This window comes from Amblyomma maculatum, chromosome 2 (assembly GCF_055883805.1).
Source record: "Amblyomma maculatum isolate TAMU_Amacu chromosome 2, ASM5588380v1, whole genome shotgun sequence".
NCBI classification, from domain to species: Eukaryota; Metazoa; Arthropoda; class Arachnida; order Ixodida; family Ixodidae; genus Amblyomma; species Amblyomma maculatum.
The window spans coordinates 130,398,642-130,419,269 of record NC_139345.1 but is presented as its reverse complement, the minus strand read 5'-3'; the positions used below and the strand labels follow the sequence as shown (position 1 = coordinate 130,419,269).

The following is a 20,628-nucleotide window of genomic DNA, read 5'->3' as shown; positions in this document are numbered from 1 at the left end:
GTGGCGCTGCCAGGAATTTCCTATGTTATACAAAAAACGCTGCAGTAAATCAATCGCCTTGAATTTAATCTTTTTCTTGTATGGCAAAGTAAAACGAATGATTTCATCACTCCTTTCCCTTTCCTTCAAATCGCCTAAGCGAGCAATGCTTTAGAGTGAGTAATGATGCTTTTAATACAAGGTCTAATGCGTGGCTCAGGTTTGCCTAGTTATCGAATTTACAAGTTTTCGGCACTTCGATGCACGCTTGCCTCTCTACGGCAGGGGCTGGACTTAGTTTTTCACAATCATCATTACTTGGTCGCCCACATTTGATGTTGCGATCATTTGATATCCTAAAATGGTTAAATTTCTACAGACGCGTCCGGGCAGCTGTCTGCACTTTCCATTCGCGCGTTTTTTCAAGGAATGCGCTCCGGCGTTCTAAGATTGCGGACTGAGTAGAAAAAAAGATTGCCGACGATCATGTTACTTCCTAAAGCGAAATTTGAGCACAGCTCATCAGCTCTTTCGCCTTTTTAAATAGATTGAGGCAAAGATTTCAAGCAAGACATGTATGTAAGAGATAGAAAGCGTGCAGAGTGGGTCAGAGAAATAACTCAAGTTAGCGACATTCTAGTGGAAATTAAGAAGAAATGGACATGGGCAGGACATGTAGTGCGAAGAGAGGATAACCGATGGTCGCTGAGGGTAACAAACTGGATTCCAAGAGAAGGAAAGCGTAGCAGGGGGCGGCAGAAAGTTAGGTGGGCGGATGAGATTAAGAAGTTCGCAGGGGTCAAGTGGATGCAGCTAGCACAGAACCGGGTTAAGTGGAGAAATACGGGAGAGGCCTTTGCCCTGCAGTGGGTATAATCAGGCTGATGATGATGATGATGATGTATGTAGGTAAAATTACAGACAACTCTTTTATTTTTCAGACATATTCCTTCATAGAACCCTCCACTAACAGTTCTTGACTGTCATGAAAGATGCTTTGTGATCGGAGAAATAAAGAGAGCAATAAAGTTATCGGGAGGTTTCGGGAGGCAGCGCGTGAGCCCATATTTTTTTTTTTTTTTTTTCGAAGAGTTTGCCACAAGGCATAAGTTGAGAAAGGGGGAATGGGATGCAGGAGATAGAAAGTTAAAAGAAGGAGTGCAGTCCAGTTGTGCTTATGAATTCGAGAAGGTTAGCAGTATAGCGATTGTCCATTGTCCATTTCTCATAATCACTATCGCGATTCCACCGCAGGCCCACCTTCATGATTATCCGTCGCCTGATGTGCGTTGTTGATGGACATGTCCACAACAAGTGGCGCACATCGCAGACGTCAGGTGGAGTGTCACAGTGAGGGCACTTGTCAGTCACTGGTAGGTCTTTTTCCCGCCATCGATGTCGAACAGATGGGGTCAGAGCCGCCCCTGCCCGGATCCGGCGCACTGTCACCTCCTCCTGCCGAGTAAGACTACGGGGGAGAGGGTGCGAACACGGAGGAATGAGAGCGCGTGTTCGGTGGCGCAGAACTTGCGAATCGGAAACGTGGGACAGGAACGGATCTGGGGGAAGAGGGGAAGGTGGTGGATCGTCTGATGTGTTTATATGCGTCATAGCATCTGCTTGTATGTTATGTGGGTCGCGAGCATGGCTGCGAATCCAGTGTATGCGAATAGGACATGGGTACTTTGAACATAGCAAATGTATGGACTGTGTTATTTGGAATGTGCGTCGAACGGCCTTAAGCTGTTTAAGGGCAGTGAGAGAGTCTGTGTAAAGATGAACTGAATTGAATGTAGGAACTGGTGGGAGGGAATGTATAGCATTGTAAATTGCTTGGAGTTCCAGTGCCAGAGGGGTGCACGTATCCGCGGTATATGTCACGTGAGTGTTGAGATGCGGATGAGAGGGACTATACACGGCAGTAACTCCTCGCTCTGCAGTATGTGATGCATCGGTATATAATATGCACCCTTCAGGCAGATGTGCGGATGATACCGACGGGGAAGCAGTGGGACGATTGTCCGTGAGCTGGCAGTACGACCATGGAGGTAGTGTCTTTAAATGATGTAGTTGTAAAGACTGTTTGCGAGCTCTGTTTGCCATCCGCTGATCAACGAGTTCAGTGAGCGTATTTAGCTGGGCATACTCCTGAAGTACTGGTATGGGTGTTAGGCGGGGGAGGTACGTTATTGCACGCATAGCCTCACGATTGATGGCCTCAAGGGAGTCCCACTGTCTGCGGGTGAGACGTTGAAACTGTGCCTGGTATATTATACGTGGCTGGAGGACAGAGCGAACAAGTTGGCGGGCCGTGTGAGCACGCGCGCCGCCAGAGCGCATAGCTATGCGACGAATGAGACCTAAAGTAGCGTGAGCGGTCTTACGGATGGCTGTCAGCCACGGTGTGCCAGTCCCAGAGGAATGTAGAAGAAGGCCAAGAATGCGAACGGTTTGTACCTGAGGAATTGGGGTATTATCTATCATAAAATTTATATTGGGAGCTTTCCGTAAGCCAGCTTTATTTCCAATTCGGATGAAACAGGATTTTGTATGCGAAAGAGTTAGGCCCAAAGGAGGGAGGCGAAATGTCAATACATCCAGCGCATGCTGGAGGGCCGCCTGATGGACAGACGTATCTGGGTGACAGCACCATAAGGTTATATCATCGGCATACGCAAGCACCCGTATAGAAGGGATGACCTCTAGGGCTCGAATAAGTGGAATGAAGGCCACATTAAATAAAGTAGGGGCGAGAACGGAGCCCTGGGGCACTCCTCTGTTTGAGGGGAAGTGACCAAAGGGCTTTCCATGGACACGCACACTGAATGTTCTATTTGTTAGAAAGGCGTGAATGGCGAGGAGAAACCTGTGAGGAAGACCAAGAGTTTGCAGGGAGGCAAGAATGGCTGAGTGAAGGATGTTATCATATGCCTTTGTTATATCTGTAGCGATCACAGTTCTAACAAGATGACTGTGCGGAGAGTGGTGAAGCACGTCAGCAGCCAAAGTAGCAAGACCGTCTTCCGTTCCTATTTGTGGGCGGAAGCCAATTTGGGATTCTGGATAACAATCATGGGATTCCAACCACCACGATAAGCGAGTGGCGATAATGTTTTCGTAAAGCTTGCAGATTGTTGGCGTCAGGGAAATTGGACGAAGGGCCGAGAGAGATACTGGAGGATGACCTGACTTCGGTATTGGAACAACAATAGAATGCTTCCACTCGTCCGGCATGACACCAGAATGCCACACGTCATTGAATGCATCAAGCAGGGCCTGCAAAGCAGTCCCTTCCAAGTTGCGGAATAAGGAGTTAGGGATGCCGTCGTGGCCGGGAGCAGAGTTAGATTTGAGGCGTTCAATGGAGGCCAGCAGCTCTGCCATGGTTAGGTCAGAAGTAATCGCATCGGGGGGTTCGGTAACCGGTAAGCAAGGTGGAGAAGTTGAGGCGGAATCATAGTGGGGAAAAAACTGTCTGGCCGCCTGTTTTGCAAATGTGTCCTCATCTACATTCATAGCAAGGCGAATGCTCTCTGTGTAATCAGAAACTTGAGAAGAGCGCTCCATGGCGTGAAACACTCTCCAAAGTTGTCGATTACTCTGCTTGGAGGACAGGCGTTCACACCATGAAGCCCAACGTTGCCTTCCTAGACGCTTTTCATACCGCCTCGCACGCGCGGTAGCCCGGTGAAGAGCGGGGATAGCCGATGGGTCATCGGGGTTACGAGCAGCATAATGATCTGCCTGGCGACGCAGAGCCCAAAGATTCAGGAGGTGGATGTCCGGGTTTGGCTCGTCTTCATTTACAGTGGTGGTAATCGTGTGGGACGCAAGAACAGCAGAGAGAGTAGACAATGCTGATGATGGGGTGAAATCAGATAAGCGATTGTCTGCGCGTACAGAGTCCCAAGATGTTATTCGTACGCTACGACGTATTTTACGTATCCGCGAAGGAGTGAGAGAGATAAAGATAGGACTGTGATCACTACGCCAGGTATCTGGTTCAACAGCCCAACGAGGGCTACCAGGGCCTAACCACCAAGTCAAATCAGGTGAATAAGGCCCACCTCGTGGACGGGTAGATGTATGCGGGTGGTTTAAAAGGTGAAAAGAATTATCTGAAAAGCTTCCCTGGATGGGTGCACCCCTGGGAGAATCCGATGGGTAACCCCACGAGGTGTGTGCGCCATTGAAGTCTCCACCGACTAGAATAGAGATACCCGAGTAGGTAGAACGCAGAAAACGAACCCATCCAAGATTAGGAGATGCGGAACCAGGACGGCCATAAAAGGAAACTAGTATAAGTGGCGTGCGTACAGGCTTAACTAGGAGTGCTACCACCTCTTGGCGTGTGTTACACCAGCGTGAAAGGTCGATCGGTGTGTGGGGAACTGAAGTGTGAATATAAATTGCAGATTTACCTGGGCTGTGGGAAGAGGTGATGCAACGGCGATCAGGAATGGAAGGTGAATGGTAAGCGCAGAATCCTGAAAGGCGAGGAAGTGAGTTATGCTCTTGAAGTAAGAAGGCCCACGCCTTAAGCTTTTTGTCGCGAAGACGGATGTTCACTTCAGAGGCCTTATTCGCAAAGCCTCGACAATTCCACTGCACCACCAGAGACAGTGCATTATCCATTGCGAGGCCGAAGAGCTTCTACGATGAGGGAGGTCACCTGCTCCATAAGGGCTAATATTTTATCCACTGTCGGGGAATTCGGGGTTAACGTGTTGTCTGCACGTGATTGTGGTTTGTTGCTTACTGGAGGTGATTCATTTGAAATCTTATCACGAGGTATTATAGTTCTTCGAGAGGGGTGAGAGCGACGCTGTTCTCGGAGCTGGGTGAGTTCGTCTAGACGTTGGCGAGCCTCTGCAATGGCATTGTCTAAAACAGCGTCTTCATCTGCGGCATCCACATGTGATTGGTGCACTGGCCGTTTTGGTGTACCATTTGATCCACGAGGGTGGATCGCTTGTGCGTATGAACCATGCTGAGAAGACGTATGATGAGCAGGTGGGTCAAGTAAAGGAAGTGCAGGGAAGTCGGTTTCTTCACATGTAAGAGCAGCGAACCGATTACTTGTAGGAATATCTTCTTTTCCGGGCGGCTTGCGCGACGGCCTCGTTCTCTTCTTCTTTGGACAAGCGGGGGAGCGCATGTCATGGTCCGCCGATTTGCATAGGGCACAAAGCGCTATTGGTTCATTCATGTCGGCCACAGCTGCCGGATTAGGGCAGGTATTTTGCATGTGCCCTTCTTTATGGCAGTGATAACAAAATATACGACGAGGTCGGAAGGGCTGTGGTTTGATAATAGCACCATAATAGGTGAGGTACTCAGGCAAAGTCAGCGGGCCTTGTAGAGTGAGTAGGTATGAACCCCTGCGCCCCAGAGGCCGTGCTTGCAACACTGAGTGAGTTGAACAGCGAATGTTTGCTCGCACCTCCTCAGAAGGACTTCTGCTGTCAACATGGTAAACGACGCAGCGGAGGGTGTCAGGGCCAGAGGCAAAATATATTTGCACTGGGACATGCTCATTCGCATCCAGGGGAATTTGAGTTACTGCACACATTTTCTGGGCGTCCACCAAGGATGGCAAGTTCACCGTAATGGTGTTCGATGGGCGATGGACGACAAATCCACAGTAGTTAGTAGAACCTAGAACTTGGTCAATTGTGGCTTGGACACACCGGGGAGGGATAGTCGTTATATCAAAGCGCAATGTAGGCTTGATGGTTACGCGGAACGAGTTAGCAGCAAGTGGAAGCGAGGCTCGACTCACTGGCGGCATCTGTGGTGGTGTCAGGGGCTGACACGCTGTAGTTGGCCTTGGATGGGAAGACAGAATCGGTGCGACGGGCACAGTTCCTTGAGGGAGGGTTACAGGCACAGAGGCGGCGGAGCAATCCATGGGACAAGCCGAAGTCGTTCCATCCGAAGACGAAGCAGACTGGGGGCATGTAGGCGTTGATGATTGCGTGGACGTGGATGTTGCGCCAGGTTGTAACACAGCGGAAATCCGCACACCTGTCGTCGGCGGAGCAGAATCCATGCAGGCGCGTAGCCCAGCCTCGCTCGACAACGCCGAGCTAAGCCTAGCCTGCGCCTGAGGGATCCGGTTGGACTTTCTTACTTGAGAAAGGGCCCACCGAGTCGGAAATCGCTCCACAGGGGCGTCTTCGTCATTCGTTCTTACGGAGGGCACTGTCCTACCCACACAAAACGACAGTTAATAGGCGAAACAAGATAAAAACACAGAGCTCTAAGCGGACACGTATCAGCCCATATGAACGCTGCGTGGCGAAGAGACAAGTAATAAAGCTATACAACATGAACTGGAGGGGTAGTTGGTTTGACATCTTCAAGTGGTGCAGCGCAACGGCACGAAGCCTAGACAAGAGAATGGGACAGACACAGCGCTGAACGCCAACACTTCAGGAGGAAGGATGCGATTGCGAATGCAGAAACCCAGCATTTGTGATTTGCACATGCTGCACATGTCACGAATGCTGGGTTTCTTCATTCGCAAGCGCACCCTTCCCCCTGAAGTGTTGGCGTTCAGCGCTGTCTGTTCCATTGTCTAGGCTTCGTGCCGTTACGCTGCACCACTTGAAGATGTCAGACCAACTAGCCCTCCAGTTCATGTTCTATAGCTTTATTTCTAGTACAAGGGGATTTACGTATTCATCTTGTGTCGACCAGCCATCCCGTTTCATTCCTGTTATTGGAAATGCCATGTGCAAATCACGAATGCTAGGTTTCTGCATTCGCAAGCGTATACTTCCCTCTGAAGTGTTGGCGTTCAGCGCTGTCTGTTTCAATGTCTAGGCTTCGTGCCATTACGCTGCACCACTTGAAGATGTCAGACCAACTAGCCCTCCAGTTCATGTTGTATAGCTTCATTTCTAGTACAAGGGGATCTACGTATTCATCTTGTGTCGACCAGCCATCCCGTTTCATTCCTGTTATTGCAAATGCCATGCGCAAATCACGAATGCTGAGTTTCTGCATTCGCAAGCGTATACTTCCCCCTGAAGTGTTGGCGTTCAACGCTGTGTCTGTCACATGCCGCTGCGCTGCAGCACTTGAAGAGACTAGTGCCACAAGCTGCAGATGAGAAGAAAGAACCTTCGCAAATATCTTAAACTGACGTGAAAATGCTGTAACCAAAGTTAGCAAGCATTTCATCGAATTTCTAAAAGTATATTTTAAATAAAAATGAGGGCAGGCTAGATCCGGGCCAGGCCTTCCTCGAAAGCCAAGGGGCGACCGTCTAGAGATCCGGACTAATAAACTAGCTGTATATACACCAAAATATGACGCTTTTCTCTGTGTGTGTGCGAATTCAAGAAAAGGGCTTTGTCGGGCTGGTTGGTTCATGTTGAATGGAAGGAAGAAACAGCTCAAACGGACCGGACGTGCAGGAAGGCGAGACAGACACATTCTCCGTTACTGCACATGTTACCCTGCAGTTTGGTATTGGTGCTCGCATTATACATGATTTGTTATCTTTTCCAGTGTGTGGTCACACTTCCACTTGAGCCCTGAAGCGTGCCTTCCATAATTGGTTCATAGGAATAGAAATGCGCAGTATCTGTCACACTTGTTTCTGTGGACACTTGAATCACGCCGTAAGGGTAGGAATGAAGGTGGGAGGGAAAGTGGAGCTGGTTATGAGGGACAACGCAGCGCCAACGGCGACGACGACGCCAAACTTAGGAGGGATGTGGTGGGTCGCCGCCGTTTGCGGCACGGCTGGCCTGCCACTAAATTTTTATCTGTTATAGGCCGTCATTGCACCAGTCATCGCTTCGGTGGTGGTAGACCACGGCTATTGTTGCGGCGCGCGTCTTTCTCTCCCTCTTCTTTTTTTTCTTCCTTGGCTATTTTGTCTTTTGTCCGCACGAGGCAGCGGAGGTTGTTGTTGTTGTTGTTGTTCTCCTCTAATGTGATGGCACATACCCACAATGGGGGATCGGCCAAGAATTGGGGTGCAGAGATATTAGATTTTGAGATTGCACCAGTCATCGCTTCGGTGGTGGTAGACCACGGCTATTGTTGCGGAAAGCGGAGGTGGCTCAGCTATATAGCCAGTAGCAGGCCCGTGCATATTCTTTTTTTTTTCTTCTTACAGCCCCAAACAAACCCATGCAGGAACGGGCGCCAAAGAGCTGGGCTCTAAAAAATGTGTGGGTATTCCGGCGGCAATAGCGTTTCCACATTGTTATTTGTGGCACACATCTACTGTTTAACCTTGGTACACCGCGAGCGAATCGTTGTAGCTGGAAAACGTCAGGCTGCAAAGTGAATGAAACACTGGGTGCTGTACTCGCTTAAATACATCACTGCAACTATGCATAGAAAATTACAGCCTCTAAGCTGCAGCTGCTACCAGACGGGAGATGAGAATAACGGTGCATCTCTCATCTCCGTGAACTGGAATTTCGTCGAATAAGCAGCAGAACAAATGAGGAAGGGCGCTTGATAAGAATAAACAGCTGCTGACAGCCAGCTTTCCCGGGGTGAGGTCAGCAGTGCCCGGAACCTGTCCTAGAGCCAGCTTAACGTAGGAGGAGAGGTCGGCGCAGAGCGCACAAATGTATCAGCGCCTTATCACGGAGTGATATGATGAAATAATCGTCGCGTATTATTGAGCTGTCACGTCTTATATTTCAAATATCACCGCCTTTCTGTTCTTCTGGGTAAGACAATGTTTCATTAAAGCTACTTCGTCGGAGGCATCTGTCAGGAGACTATTTAATGGCCACTCGACAACGTTCATACTATCATCTCTCCATTTATAATATTTTAAAAAGTAACCATAAACGACTCAGGATAAGCTGGTTTGTGTTACGGCTTTTAACTTCCCAATATGATTCAGGTTATGAGAGACGCCGCCGTGAAGGACTTCGGAACATTCTACGGCATGCTTTTCTTTAATGTCCAACCCCGCTGACGTGGTTAAGACGCCCGACTACTATGCCGGAGTACCCGATTTCGAACCTGACTGCCAGTGGCTGAGCTTCTATTGAGGTGTAACGGAGATGTGTCCATGTGCTGTGCAGTGTAGAACACGTTAAAGATCCCCATGTGGCGTAATTACTACGCAGCCCTCCACAACGGCACCCCTTTCTCTCTTTTGGCTTTCATTACCACCTTTCTCCCTTCCCTTAAGGCGCAGGTCAGGTGTCCACAGAAAAGGTGTGACAGATACTGCTCTTCTTCTTTCCCGTAAATCAATTTATATTTATATTCTTTAAAGTGTACTGACATCGCACCTTACACATACTACATTCGCTCTGCTTTTCACCTCCACGAATAGTTGCCGCCGCGGCCGAGATTTATTCCGCTTTGAAGGGTACGGCCGTCGAGAGCCTTAAATATTGAACCACAGTGCCTGGGTGGTCTGAGCATAAAAGTGGGTACGGAAAAGATCGCGAGGTGAAATGTTGCTGAACCGAATGTCGATTCATAGCTATGCCTTACTGATTTCATTCATTGTGTCTGAAATCGACGCACTTTATGGAAGACCATCTCGACGGAACGGGGCTAAGATGCTCTACCCGCCCGCCAAGCACCGCAAACTCAAGAGCAGCCCTAGAGAGTACGAGGCAATCAAAGTCAAGACCAGAGAGGGAAACGCGATCCCAACAGTCAAGATCAGAGTGTTGGGGATGACGATCAAGACGCATGGCAGAAACGGCGAGACCATCACCCGGCTCATTGCGAAAGCGGCTAACGCCACGAGACTACTCAAACGAGTCACGAACAAGTAAAGTGGAATGAGGGAAGAGAGCCTGATCAGACTGATTCACTCGTTCGTCATATGTCACGTAGCGTGCGTGGCGGCCTACCACAAGTGGAAGAAGAGCGAGAGAAACAAGATAGATATACTCATCCGCACAGCCTACGAGACGGCACTGGGACTGTTCGAAACAACGAGCACCAAACGCCTCCTGCAGATGGGGGTGCACAACACGCTGGAGGAGATAGCGGAGGCCCAACGCACCGCACAACTCGAAAGACTGTCTACGACCAAGGCCGGCCGGAAAATCCTGGACAACCTGGGAATTGGATATCAAGGCAGGGAGCAGACGCAGCTCCCCGTCCCCGATGACATCAGGCGCAACATCAGAGTGGACGCGGTACCGAAGAACGTGCACCCGGAGTATAACAAATGGAGGAGAGCAACGAGAGCCAAGGCGCTGATAGACCAGCACGCGGCCGCCACACACGAACGCTACGTTGACGGGGCTGAGTACGCCAAGATAAACGGCTTCACGACGGTCGTCGTCGACGCGACCGGCACCGTTCGCATGACCGCCAGCACGAGATGCACCAAGGCAGAGCAAGCGGAGGAGGTGGCCATCGCCCTGGCCATCGCCGACCGCGACTGCCACACAGTGATATGCGACTCGAGGCAGGCGGTGAGAAATTACGCCAAAGGCAGGATAGCGAAGGAAGCGGTGCGCATACCGCTGGCAACCAAGAACGACGATGGCAGCAGACAAGTGAGAATCAAGTGGTTCCCGGCGCACGCGGGCGAGGCGTCAGACCGCAACGCCGACCACAACGAGACGGCACACGCCGAGGCGCGCACGCTAACGGACCGCGCCTCGGTCGACTGGCCGCTGTGGTTTAGCACCAAGGACCGAATGACCGACTACAGCGAAATAACCAAGGCGTTCCGCCTAGCTCGCAGAACTCTTCCACCCCCTTGCTCAGTGCTCAGTCGAGAGCAAGCCGTTTTATTCAGACAGCTACAGACGGGCTCACTCCCCAGCCCGTCGCTGATGCACAGAATGTATCCCGAGACGCACCCGACAGACAAATGTAAAGTCTTCCGAACGGAGACGGCCGGCTTCGCACACATTCTGTGGAATTGCAACAACTACCAGGAAGAAGCTAAGCCTGGGATGATCCCGCCGCGACTGGAAGCAGCCGTAGGAAGCTTCAGTCAAGAAGAACAACTCTGGGCTGTCCAGCAGGCCACCAAGGCGCTGGGCCGGCAGGGAACCAGCGCGCCGGCCACGGCGAGCGGGGACCCAGGCCGCGCGTCCGGTGCCCGGAGGACGATGTAGGCCCCGTCCGGAGCGCACGCGCGCGTGTGCGCGTTCTACTGCAGACCACAAATAAAAGTTTTACAATTCTAACAATCTGTTCAATCTTAAAATTGTAAATTGGTATAGACGAAAGGAAAGACGCAGTATCTGCAACACTTGTGAGTGGACACCTGATCGTGCCGTAACGAAAGCAACAGTAGTCGTAGGGAGGGTTGAAGGAAAGGGAGATAAGAGAGATTCCACCCAGAAGTAGGACATTTCCGGAACTCTCCACTACAGCATTCCCCATATTCTGAGCAGGAATTCATTGGGGACGTTGGACGAGGTGTTGGTTAAATGCCACAAACCCGAACCAGTCATCGCAATGCACACTAGTACATATGCGTTTCTCCATCGAAACGCTGCAGCAGCGGTAGAGATCGAACTCGGGTGCTGCAGTGAAGTGATGCCAGTGCAGGTTAAAGATCCCCAGATTGTTGTTGCGACTGAAGAAAGAAGCAAAAGAAAATGTACGGGCGTGCTACTGTCTCTGTTGCTGACACGAATAGCTACAGAGACAGTAGCATGCCCGTGCATTTTCTTTTCCAGCACCGAAGATATACTCGGCCATACTAGAAAACTATAGAGGCAGAAAAATGCGATGCTCCCACCGCACAGTTCTCTCAACAGGGAGGAAGCTGTCATTTGGACACAATTACAGACAGATTTATACCCAAACCTACACATAGTAAACAAAATGCACCTGACCATTTAGGCTGACAGGTGTCCGTGGTGCGACAAAAAACTCGCACTGTATCACATCACATAGGACTCCCTGAAATTCGAAACCCGAGTGCAGCAATGAGAAGACCGCTTCCCAGCGACCACTGCGAAGACTAGCAATGTCTAGTACAGCGAGCTCAACAGCCAGCAGTGGCCAGCGGAGCCCTGGACTGAGGACAACCAACCATTGGGTAGAAGTTGACAAGGTCGAAAGAGGAGGCTCTTGTGGATGCAACAAGAAGACACCTCTGAACACGCCCCAGAAACCGCCAAAATAATACAGGGCTTAAATAAACTTTTTCCTTCCTTCCTTTTGTAGCTGAGTCCCTTCCACTGCCTCGTGCAGACAAAGAAGAAATTAGAAACGAAAAGAAAAAGAAGAAGGAGGAGAGAGGAAGACAAGTGTTGCAACAGCCGTCGTTCGTTACCCAAACGTGGTCGTGAGCAATGACGGCCTACAACAGGTACAACCCCGGTGGCAGGCGAACCCCCGCCGCAAACGGTGGGGGCCTACCATTGCCAGCCCCGTACGGCCAAGAGTAACCACCCTTCTCTTCCGCCAAAAGGTCGAAATCATTCCGAATTCCTCCACTACAGCACCTATTCCTCTTATAGCATCATTGATTCCCGGGCACTGGCTGTGCCCAGAACCCAGCTCCCTATCTTCGGTTCTGTGGCGGGGGCGACCCGAGAAGAGCGTGCATCAAGTAATATTTATAATAATAATATTATTATTACTAGTAATAACTGGCTCCCAGAAAAAAGGTACAGTATCTGTCGCAATTGTTCAGTGAACACCTGAAAAGGGAGGCAGGGAGCTGGGAGCGAAAGCAGAAAGAGGGAACGGGGCACTATGGTGGAGGGCTCCTTAGTAATTTCGACCGCCTGGGGATCTTTACCGTGCACTGACATCGCACAGCACACGGTTGCCTCTTCGTCTCTCCTCCATCGAAACGCAGCCGCCAGCGGTCGGGATTAAAACCGGGTGCAACGGCACTCTAGTCGGACTTCTTAACCACTGCACCACGCGGCAGGGCTGCCATCAAGTACAAAATTACGGTGTACTAGAGTAGCGATTACACTATATACAAAACGTAGTCCGCGGGGGCGTGCATTAGCGCTGTCTTTCTTCTGGAGTGCCCACTTAACTGTCAAAAATCAGCCACCTACATGCGTTTCTGCCGCAACTGATACTACCTCACCAAGCTGCGTGCTCAGCACACGTCTTTGCATAAAGCAGCAATAAATTTTACAATTAACGACTAGAGATATCATTTTGCGATGTCTTTGAAAGAAATGAATGAATTCACGGAGTCCTAGTGTAACCTGCTTTACTGTTGATTAATCCATGGAGTACATTTTGGCTATGCCATATGTGACGACAAAGGCTTGTTCGCTAAGTTTAAGGCGGAAGCCTTTAATGGCTCATACTGTCGTGGACAACGTGTGTCCCGCTTTTGCGACGGCTGTCACGTGGCTCCTTAGCGTGCGCTCAAGTGTGGAATTGCAGATGGCAGAAGCGCTAGACAAGATGAGACTTCTGAAGCAAAGGCGCAGTATCTGTTTCATTTTCTCCGATAAGTGTCCGTTTTAATCGTACGCCATCGCTCCTGTCACGTGGCGTTCCTTGGCGCGCGTTCAAGTGTGGGATTGCAGATTCTTGCGACTGCAGGAAGAAGGAAAAGAAAATGCACGGGCCAAACCGTATCCCGTAGGAGCTCTCGAGCAGACGATGCTCCGGCGCGTGATGCCTGTGAGCAACGCCACCGGGTGACAAATTGCGGATATATTATCTGAACGAATAATAGCGCATTTAATGGCTGCTGTTCCCGTCGCTTTTTGTGGCGCACTGGATTGACCCCCCCCCCCCTCTGTACTGATGCCACTGAAACATCTGTTCGACTCTTGTGTCGTAATTTTATTTCTGATTTTTTGTCACTTGCCTTCACTGTAAGTATTTCCTGCCTTCAGTGAGTGTATGTTACCTTAAGGTTCCGTTCACTGACACATTTCAGCAACAATCGATATGAGAACGGTTACACTAAACAATCACATTCACCATAATTATTGCCTGCCTTTGCAGGCACGGAATAATTATGGTGACTGAGCCACCCCCGCTGCCTCGTGCGGACAGAAGACAAAACATAGAAGAAAGAAATAGAAAAGGATAGAGAAAGACGCGCGTCGCGACAGCGGTCGTCCACCACCGAAACGGTAACGGATGCAATGACGGCCTACAGCAGATACAATGGCAGGCTAGCCCCCTTCACAAGCGGCAGACACTTACCAGTCCCAGCCCCACGGGGCCAGGAGCAACCACCAACCTCTGGGATTGCAGATGACAGGAACGCTAGAGAAGATGAGACTTCTGAGGCTTTTGCCTTTCACTACATTAGCCGCTAAAGTCCCTCGTAATTTTTTCTCCCCACATACAGCATGAAGAAGACCCGCTTAATACGCAGAAGCCTGGTCACTTAAAATTACAGGACGTGTTCTTCAGTCTTTTTCAGTGCCCAGATTCGATCCTGTCACCGCTGGCCGCGTTTCGATGGAAGCAAAACTTGAAGCCGTCTGTGTGCGCTACGATTTCAGTGCACGTTACAGGTTCCCAGGTGGCCCAAATTATTCCGAAACTCTCCACTACCTCATCTCTTTATCTCTATCTTCTTTTCGTACTCCCACCTCTGTCCCTTCCCTTAGAGTGCAGATCAGGTGTTTACGGATACGTGTGGCAGATACATGCGCCTTACGTTTCCTATAAACCAATTTAACAACCTATTGGCAAGGCCCCTGGAATACACCCCCACTACGGTTGCAATGACAAGAAAGAGGTTGTCGGTTTGACTATGTAACAAATTTTAGAGCGTTTCTCGACTAGCACTTTTGTCCACATTAACACAAGGAATCTTTCAGCACCTTGTCCGAACCTCAGACATCAGTTACGGGGACGAAAGAGAGGCCCACTTCCCTCCCGGCTAGTTCGGCGAACGTCCTCAGCCTTGGAGGCCCAGCTGTAGGCGCAAGTACAGCCTCCGCTTCTTTTCTCCTGGTCACGGTGTAAGAGAAGTTTGCACCGTGCTCTCGGTCTGTCTATCTCTTTTCTGTCTCTTCTGTCTCGGATTTTTGACTACAGCACCCGTTGCACCACCGGTCACCGGCGTCATTTGAATGATGTGAGCGCGTGTGTTTCGGGAGCTTCACCAGCCGCTTTGCCGATGCTGCCTTTGGTGCGCACGCTTTTCATCGCCGGTCGCTTTGTCGTATTGTTTTTTCATGTGCTCGTAATTTCACCATGTCAGTGCAATGATAGCTACAGCAGTGTTTGAGTTTTCGCTCGGAAAGTTTGAAATCTGTCCCTATCTCGTAACACCGCCCTAGTTCGGTTTTGCTTGCGCGTCTTGCGCCGATCGTATTGCGCCGTTAATCCTTTGCGTGTCGACCCATACGTTTGCCATGGTGATTATAAATTATTCGAATAAAACTCTGATCAACACGCCGAAGACCCGGTACGTGCTTGGATACAGGTGGACGAGCACAGCAAAGCACACAGGGACCTTTCACCCGTACGTGACGTAGTATGTATTTTATGTCGCCTCATTTGGGGAACAGAACTTCAGTTCACGTGCAAATTTTTAATATAAGACGCTCAAAAATGCAGTCGGGCATTTACACACTTTATTATCACTTGGGTGAACCTTAACTGATCACAAGCGAGGTCGAATATTCATTGCATGCGTATCCGTGAGAGCTCTCTCAAGCATACGTTAATGTGCTTTTTTGCCTAATTTGCCATTGCTGCTGCGAGCAGATCCCGATGGATGTGATGCTTGGTCTCTCCGAAGATCGCACTCCGTGCACGCGTATGCCGGCGAGCAAGCTTCCTTTAACACACTTCGCCTACTTTGCCATTGCTGTTGTGAGCTGGTCGCGCTAGACGTGACTCTGCTACCAGTTTTCAGCAGCAATGGCAAAGTAGGCGAAAAATTTCATTAATGGTAACTCACTCGCACACATACGCGCGTACGGCGTGCGATGTCCGGAGAGCCCACATGAACCTTCACCCCTTCCAGAGTGTATTTGGAGGCGCACGGCTGTGCGAACGACCCCTCCCCCCGCGCCAAAAATGGTTCGGTCCTAGTTGGGCTCTCAAACTATAAAGGCCTCTATATCCAAACTATATGGCGTAACTGAGCGAGGAATTAGTGCTAACGCTGTAATTCGTGGCCTCTGGAAGGTATAAGAAGTTTCCGCCCCGGGCCTAAGGGTGGATGTCGTTTTAGATTGCTAAGGGGCACACCATCATTATGAACACAGCTCCGGACGTGAAGAAATTTGGAGCGACGGACAAACCGTACGACTTGTTGGTCCGCCTCCGACCGGGATCCAACATCATCGTCACCAGCACCCCAGACATACAGATGGCGGAGCGCATGATGTGCATCCGAAGCTTGAATTTCGAGGGAAAAGACCATCCGGTCAACGCTTTTATGACTACACCGGAAGAGTACCTCAAAGGGGTGGCCCACGGCATCAACCCCGGGGCAACGGAGAAGGAATTAATGGAGAACCTGTTCGTCAGGACCCAGGGCGTAAAAATTATCGCGGCCAGAGCAATGGGCAAGTCCAAGTCGGCCCTCATTGTCTTTGAGGGGCCAATAGTACCGAAGTGGGTGTACTACTGTCACCCGTTAATAATTAGGGGGTATTACTAACGATGCGCCCTTAACGGTTCGCACACTCCCAGACAGCCTTTGAGTGAGTGGGGGTAGCTGTTCCGGTCGCAAAGGAGATGCCCTCGACCTGCGTGGCAAGCTCAGCCGGAATTCAACTACCTTGTGGTGACAGAAGGGGGTGGTCGTTTGGTGCCCAGCGGTCGCCGGTTCAAACCAGAGAAGGGATCGGAGTCAGAAGTAACAAACAAAACACAATTTATGCACAGCAAGAGACGATACAAAGGAATACACAATATCACTTGAAATACATAGACGAGAGGTTCACAGAATACAAACGCTAAGCATGCAACTACAGTATGATTCAATAACTCAGAGTCTTTACAATAGATCAAACACGAGAGAGTTACATAAACAAACACCAAATTGTTCACCGGGCACTGTTGCAGTCCGACGCCTCAAGAGTCACGATGTGGCCGCCATACGAGACGAGCGCCGCTCCCTTGAAAGTCCGTGGGCTTGCCAGCAGCGGGTGATCCCCGGGAGTCCAGCCGAAGCAAAGGCGAATACGTCGCAAAACACGGACGAACTGACCGACTGACTGACTCATCAAGCGGCGCGGTCTCTTTAAATAGGGCGCGCCGCGTCTGTTTGTTAGCACGCGTCAAAGCTAGCGCGCACACACACTTAGCTTCGCTGGTTATAGCGCTCTCTCTTCCTCCCGTCGAGCCGCGCGTCGCCATTGGCCAGGTCCCATAGAAGATGCTGGAATTTTCTGGTTGATTCCAGTCCGATAACCACCGTCCTCCCCGGGCAATGGGAAAGATGGTCACGGCAACGCGTACAAAGCTACGCGCTCTCCCGCGCGGGGAAGGGGGCTTTTCTCTCCATGCCTTCCACGCGACGCCGTGCGGGCCTCGCGCCGTACCGGCTTGATGAAAATGGGCGCCGATTTCGTGACACTGCCCCTCCCTTAAAGAATATTGTCCCACAATATTCACAACAACCACGAACATCGCGCGCACATGCATGCGCTCACAAATATTTGGGGCAAATGACCATATCACACACATTGCACAAATTTCACACTGTAATAACCCATTACAAAATTTACACATCAATGCCATGAAATTCACAAACATAGCAACACACTGTCGTCAGATACACATAAGAATCAACAACACACCGCTTTTCAAATGCGAAGCGCACGAACCTAAATTTCCGAGCGTAATTCTAACCCGCGACAGTGCGTGACACGCCTCTGTCCGCCAGGGATTCTGCCTTCGCTCTAGTCTCTCGCATTTGAGACGCTTCTATGTTCTCCGATCGGGCTACTGAAAATTCCCTGAGGCAGGACTTATCCTCTTGCAAATCACACAACCAATGTGTGCCGATAATTGCCCCTACAACCAGTAGCGCCGACGGATACACGGGAACCTGTGCCAACGCGCACAGACCAACAAAAAGAATCACTGTAATAGTGTTCCTTCCTAGGCACCGGTATTCCTTCCGCTGAAGGTGAAATATCCCAAGTAACGCCCCCATAAGTAGGAAAAACACTTGGGCTACCTGCATCAACGAAGGCCTAGGCAGTCCTGACTTTATTTCCTGTGTTGCCTCTTTCTTATCGGTTTCCTCCTGAGGGGCTTCCTTTTGTTTATTCTTGTCTCGAGGCTTTTCTTCCGGCTTCTCATGGCCTTGCTTTCCTCGCCTTGTCTTTTTCTTTTTAGATTCCTTGCAGCGCACAGGCGCGGGACTTGGATCAGGATCCTCGGGAAATGTTGCGCCCTTGATATTTCCCAACACCAAATCGTAGATAGGGCGTTCCATGCACAGCGCTGTCAATTTTCCAGAATAGTATTGCATCTGCACTTCCAATTTTGCCTCAGGGAGTAATTGGATTGAGCCGTCAATTAGCCTCACAGGGCATTTCTCGCTAGTCAGATCATTCTCATGAATCAAACTTCGTTTCACGATTACGGCACTACTACCTGTATCTCGTAGCACAGAGACTGACTTTCTTCCTATCTTTCCCCTCGAAACCGGCATACGATTCACCGCAGATCCAGGTTGTGCATGTACTACGGCGTTCACCACCCGGAGTTTCTTGTCCTTCCGATTAACCCCTCTCTCTGCTTCCTCCTCCTATCTTTCCCCTCGAAACCGGCATACGATTCACCGCAGATCCAGGTTGTGCATGTACTACGGCGTTCACCACCCGGAGTTTCTTGTCCTTCCGATTAACCCCTCTCTCTGCTTCCTCCTCCTCTTGGCCGTGCACCACGCGGACTTTCCTGCCGTTCTTAAGCTCAACAAAGCCATCGGCATCTTCTTCCTCCAGGCGATATTCTGACTCTGACGGAGTCCTCGCGCATGCCGCCTGCGGTGCTGCCTTGTCAGCTTCGGGACACGACATTGCTTTGTGGCCCTTCTGTCCGCATTTCCAACACGAGGATGGATTGTTGGTTGCGAGTTTGCGGCAGTTAGGTGCATAATGGCCTAATTGTCCGCAGAGATAGCACCTCGGGGTTGACTTTACGCTAGGTTTTGTCTGCCGAAATTCAGGCTTTCGAGGGGTTTCAGAATTTACAATTTTGCTCAAATTTTCGCCTCCCTGGGCTTCCAAATACTGGTCTGCCAGTTCCATCATTTCTTCCAGGTTATTCGCTTTTCTTTTAAATAAAGCGACAGACCAGGGTGACAGCTGCCCAGGAATTGCTCCTTAATTAGGAGTTCGCGAAGTGCGCCATACTCTAGTTTAATTTTTGAGTGTTCAGTCCAGCGGTCGAAATAATGACTCAGTCGCGCAACATACTGTGTTGCCGTTTCACCGTCCATAGGTTTTCCAGTCCTGAACTTCTCACGAAACCCATCCGTCGTAAATATAAACCTTTAGGGTAATGCAGCTTTCACTTTGTTATAGCTGCCTGCATCCTCAGGAGGAAGTCTTCCAAACACACTTATTGCTTCGCCGCTAAGGCAAGTGCTCAAGATGGTAGCACATTCACTGTCTGTCCAATTTGCATTTATGGCGACCCTTTCAAAACGCAAGAGGAACGCGTCGAGATCGTCTCTTCTCTCGTCGTATTTCGGGATCAATTTGCTTGCGTCTATCCGCAAGCTGCTATGTCCTTCACTGGAGCTATGCACTTCAGTTAAACCGTTGTTGTTCCCTGAGTTTTGGAGCTGAAGTTTCATAGTAAGTAGTTCCTTTTCTCGCTGAAATTCCTCTTCACGCTCCTTTCTAGCCTTCTCTCTTTCTTCCTCGGCTTCCTTTCGAGCCCTCTCTCGTTCTTTTTCTGCTCTCTCTCTTTCTTCCTCGGCTTCCTTTCCAGCCCTCTCTCGTTCTTTTTCTGCTCTCTCTCGTTTCTTTTCTTCTCTCTCTCTTTCTTCTTTTTCTCTCTGGCTAACCCATTTGCGCAGTTCGGCACCGGACAACCCCAGCTGGGTGCCAGTCTCCACCAACTCTTTCAGATTCATATCTGAAGCGCGAACCGTCTGGGTGTAGCCTAAACACGGCTTAGCGAACTTCGCCTAAACGCTTCCGAGCGGCACTACCTCTCGCTACCGCTCTGCTGCTACACTGTTTACGACCTCTTCGTAAACTCTTCCGACTCGTTCACCGTCCTCTGAGCTTGAGTGCACCAAACGTCCTGTCGCGGACGCCAGTATAATTGTCACCCGTTAATAATTAGGGGGTATTATTAACGATGCGCCCTTAACGGTGCGCACACTCCCAGACACCCTTTGAGTGAGTGGGGGTAGCTGTTCCGGTCGCAAAGGAGATGCCCTCGACCTGCGTGGCAAGCTCAGCCGGAATTCAACTACCTTGCGGTGACAGAAGGGGGTCGTCGTTTGGTGCCCAGCGGTCGCCGGTTCAAACCAGAGAAAGGATCGGAGTCAGAAGTAACAAACAAAACACAATTTATGCACAGCAAGAGACGATACAAAGGAATACACAATATCACTTGAAATACGTAGACGAGAGGTTCACAGAATACAAACGCTAAGCATGCAACTACAGTATGATTCAATAGCTCAGAGTCTTTACAATAGATCAAACACGAGAGAGTTACATAAACAAACACCAAATTGTTCACCGGGCACTGTTGCAGTCCGACGCCTCAAGAGTCACGATGTGGCCGCCATACGAG

At 50.2% G+C, this 20,628-nt stretch overlaps 1 protein-coding gene and 1 pseudogene across 1 annotated transcript in view; both read left to right on the top strand.

Moving 5' to 3' along the window:
• LOC146199883 (uncharacterized) overlaps positions 1–11,060 on the top strand; it is a 189,085-nt pseudogene extending 178,025 nt beyond the window's left edge.
• LOC146199881 (xaa-Arg dipeptidase-like) overlaps positions 1–20,628 on the top strand; it is a 46,904-nt gene that overhangs the window by 427 nt on the left and 25,849 nt on the right. The window lies entirely within an intron of this gene.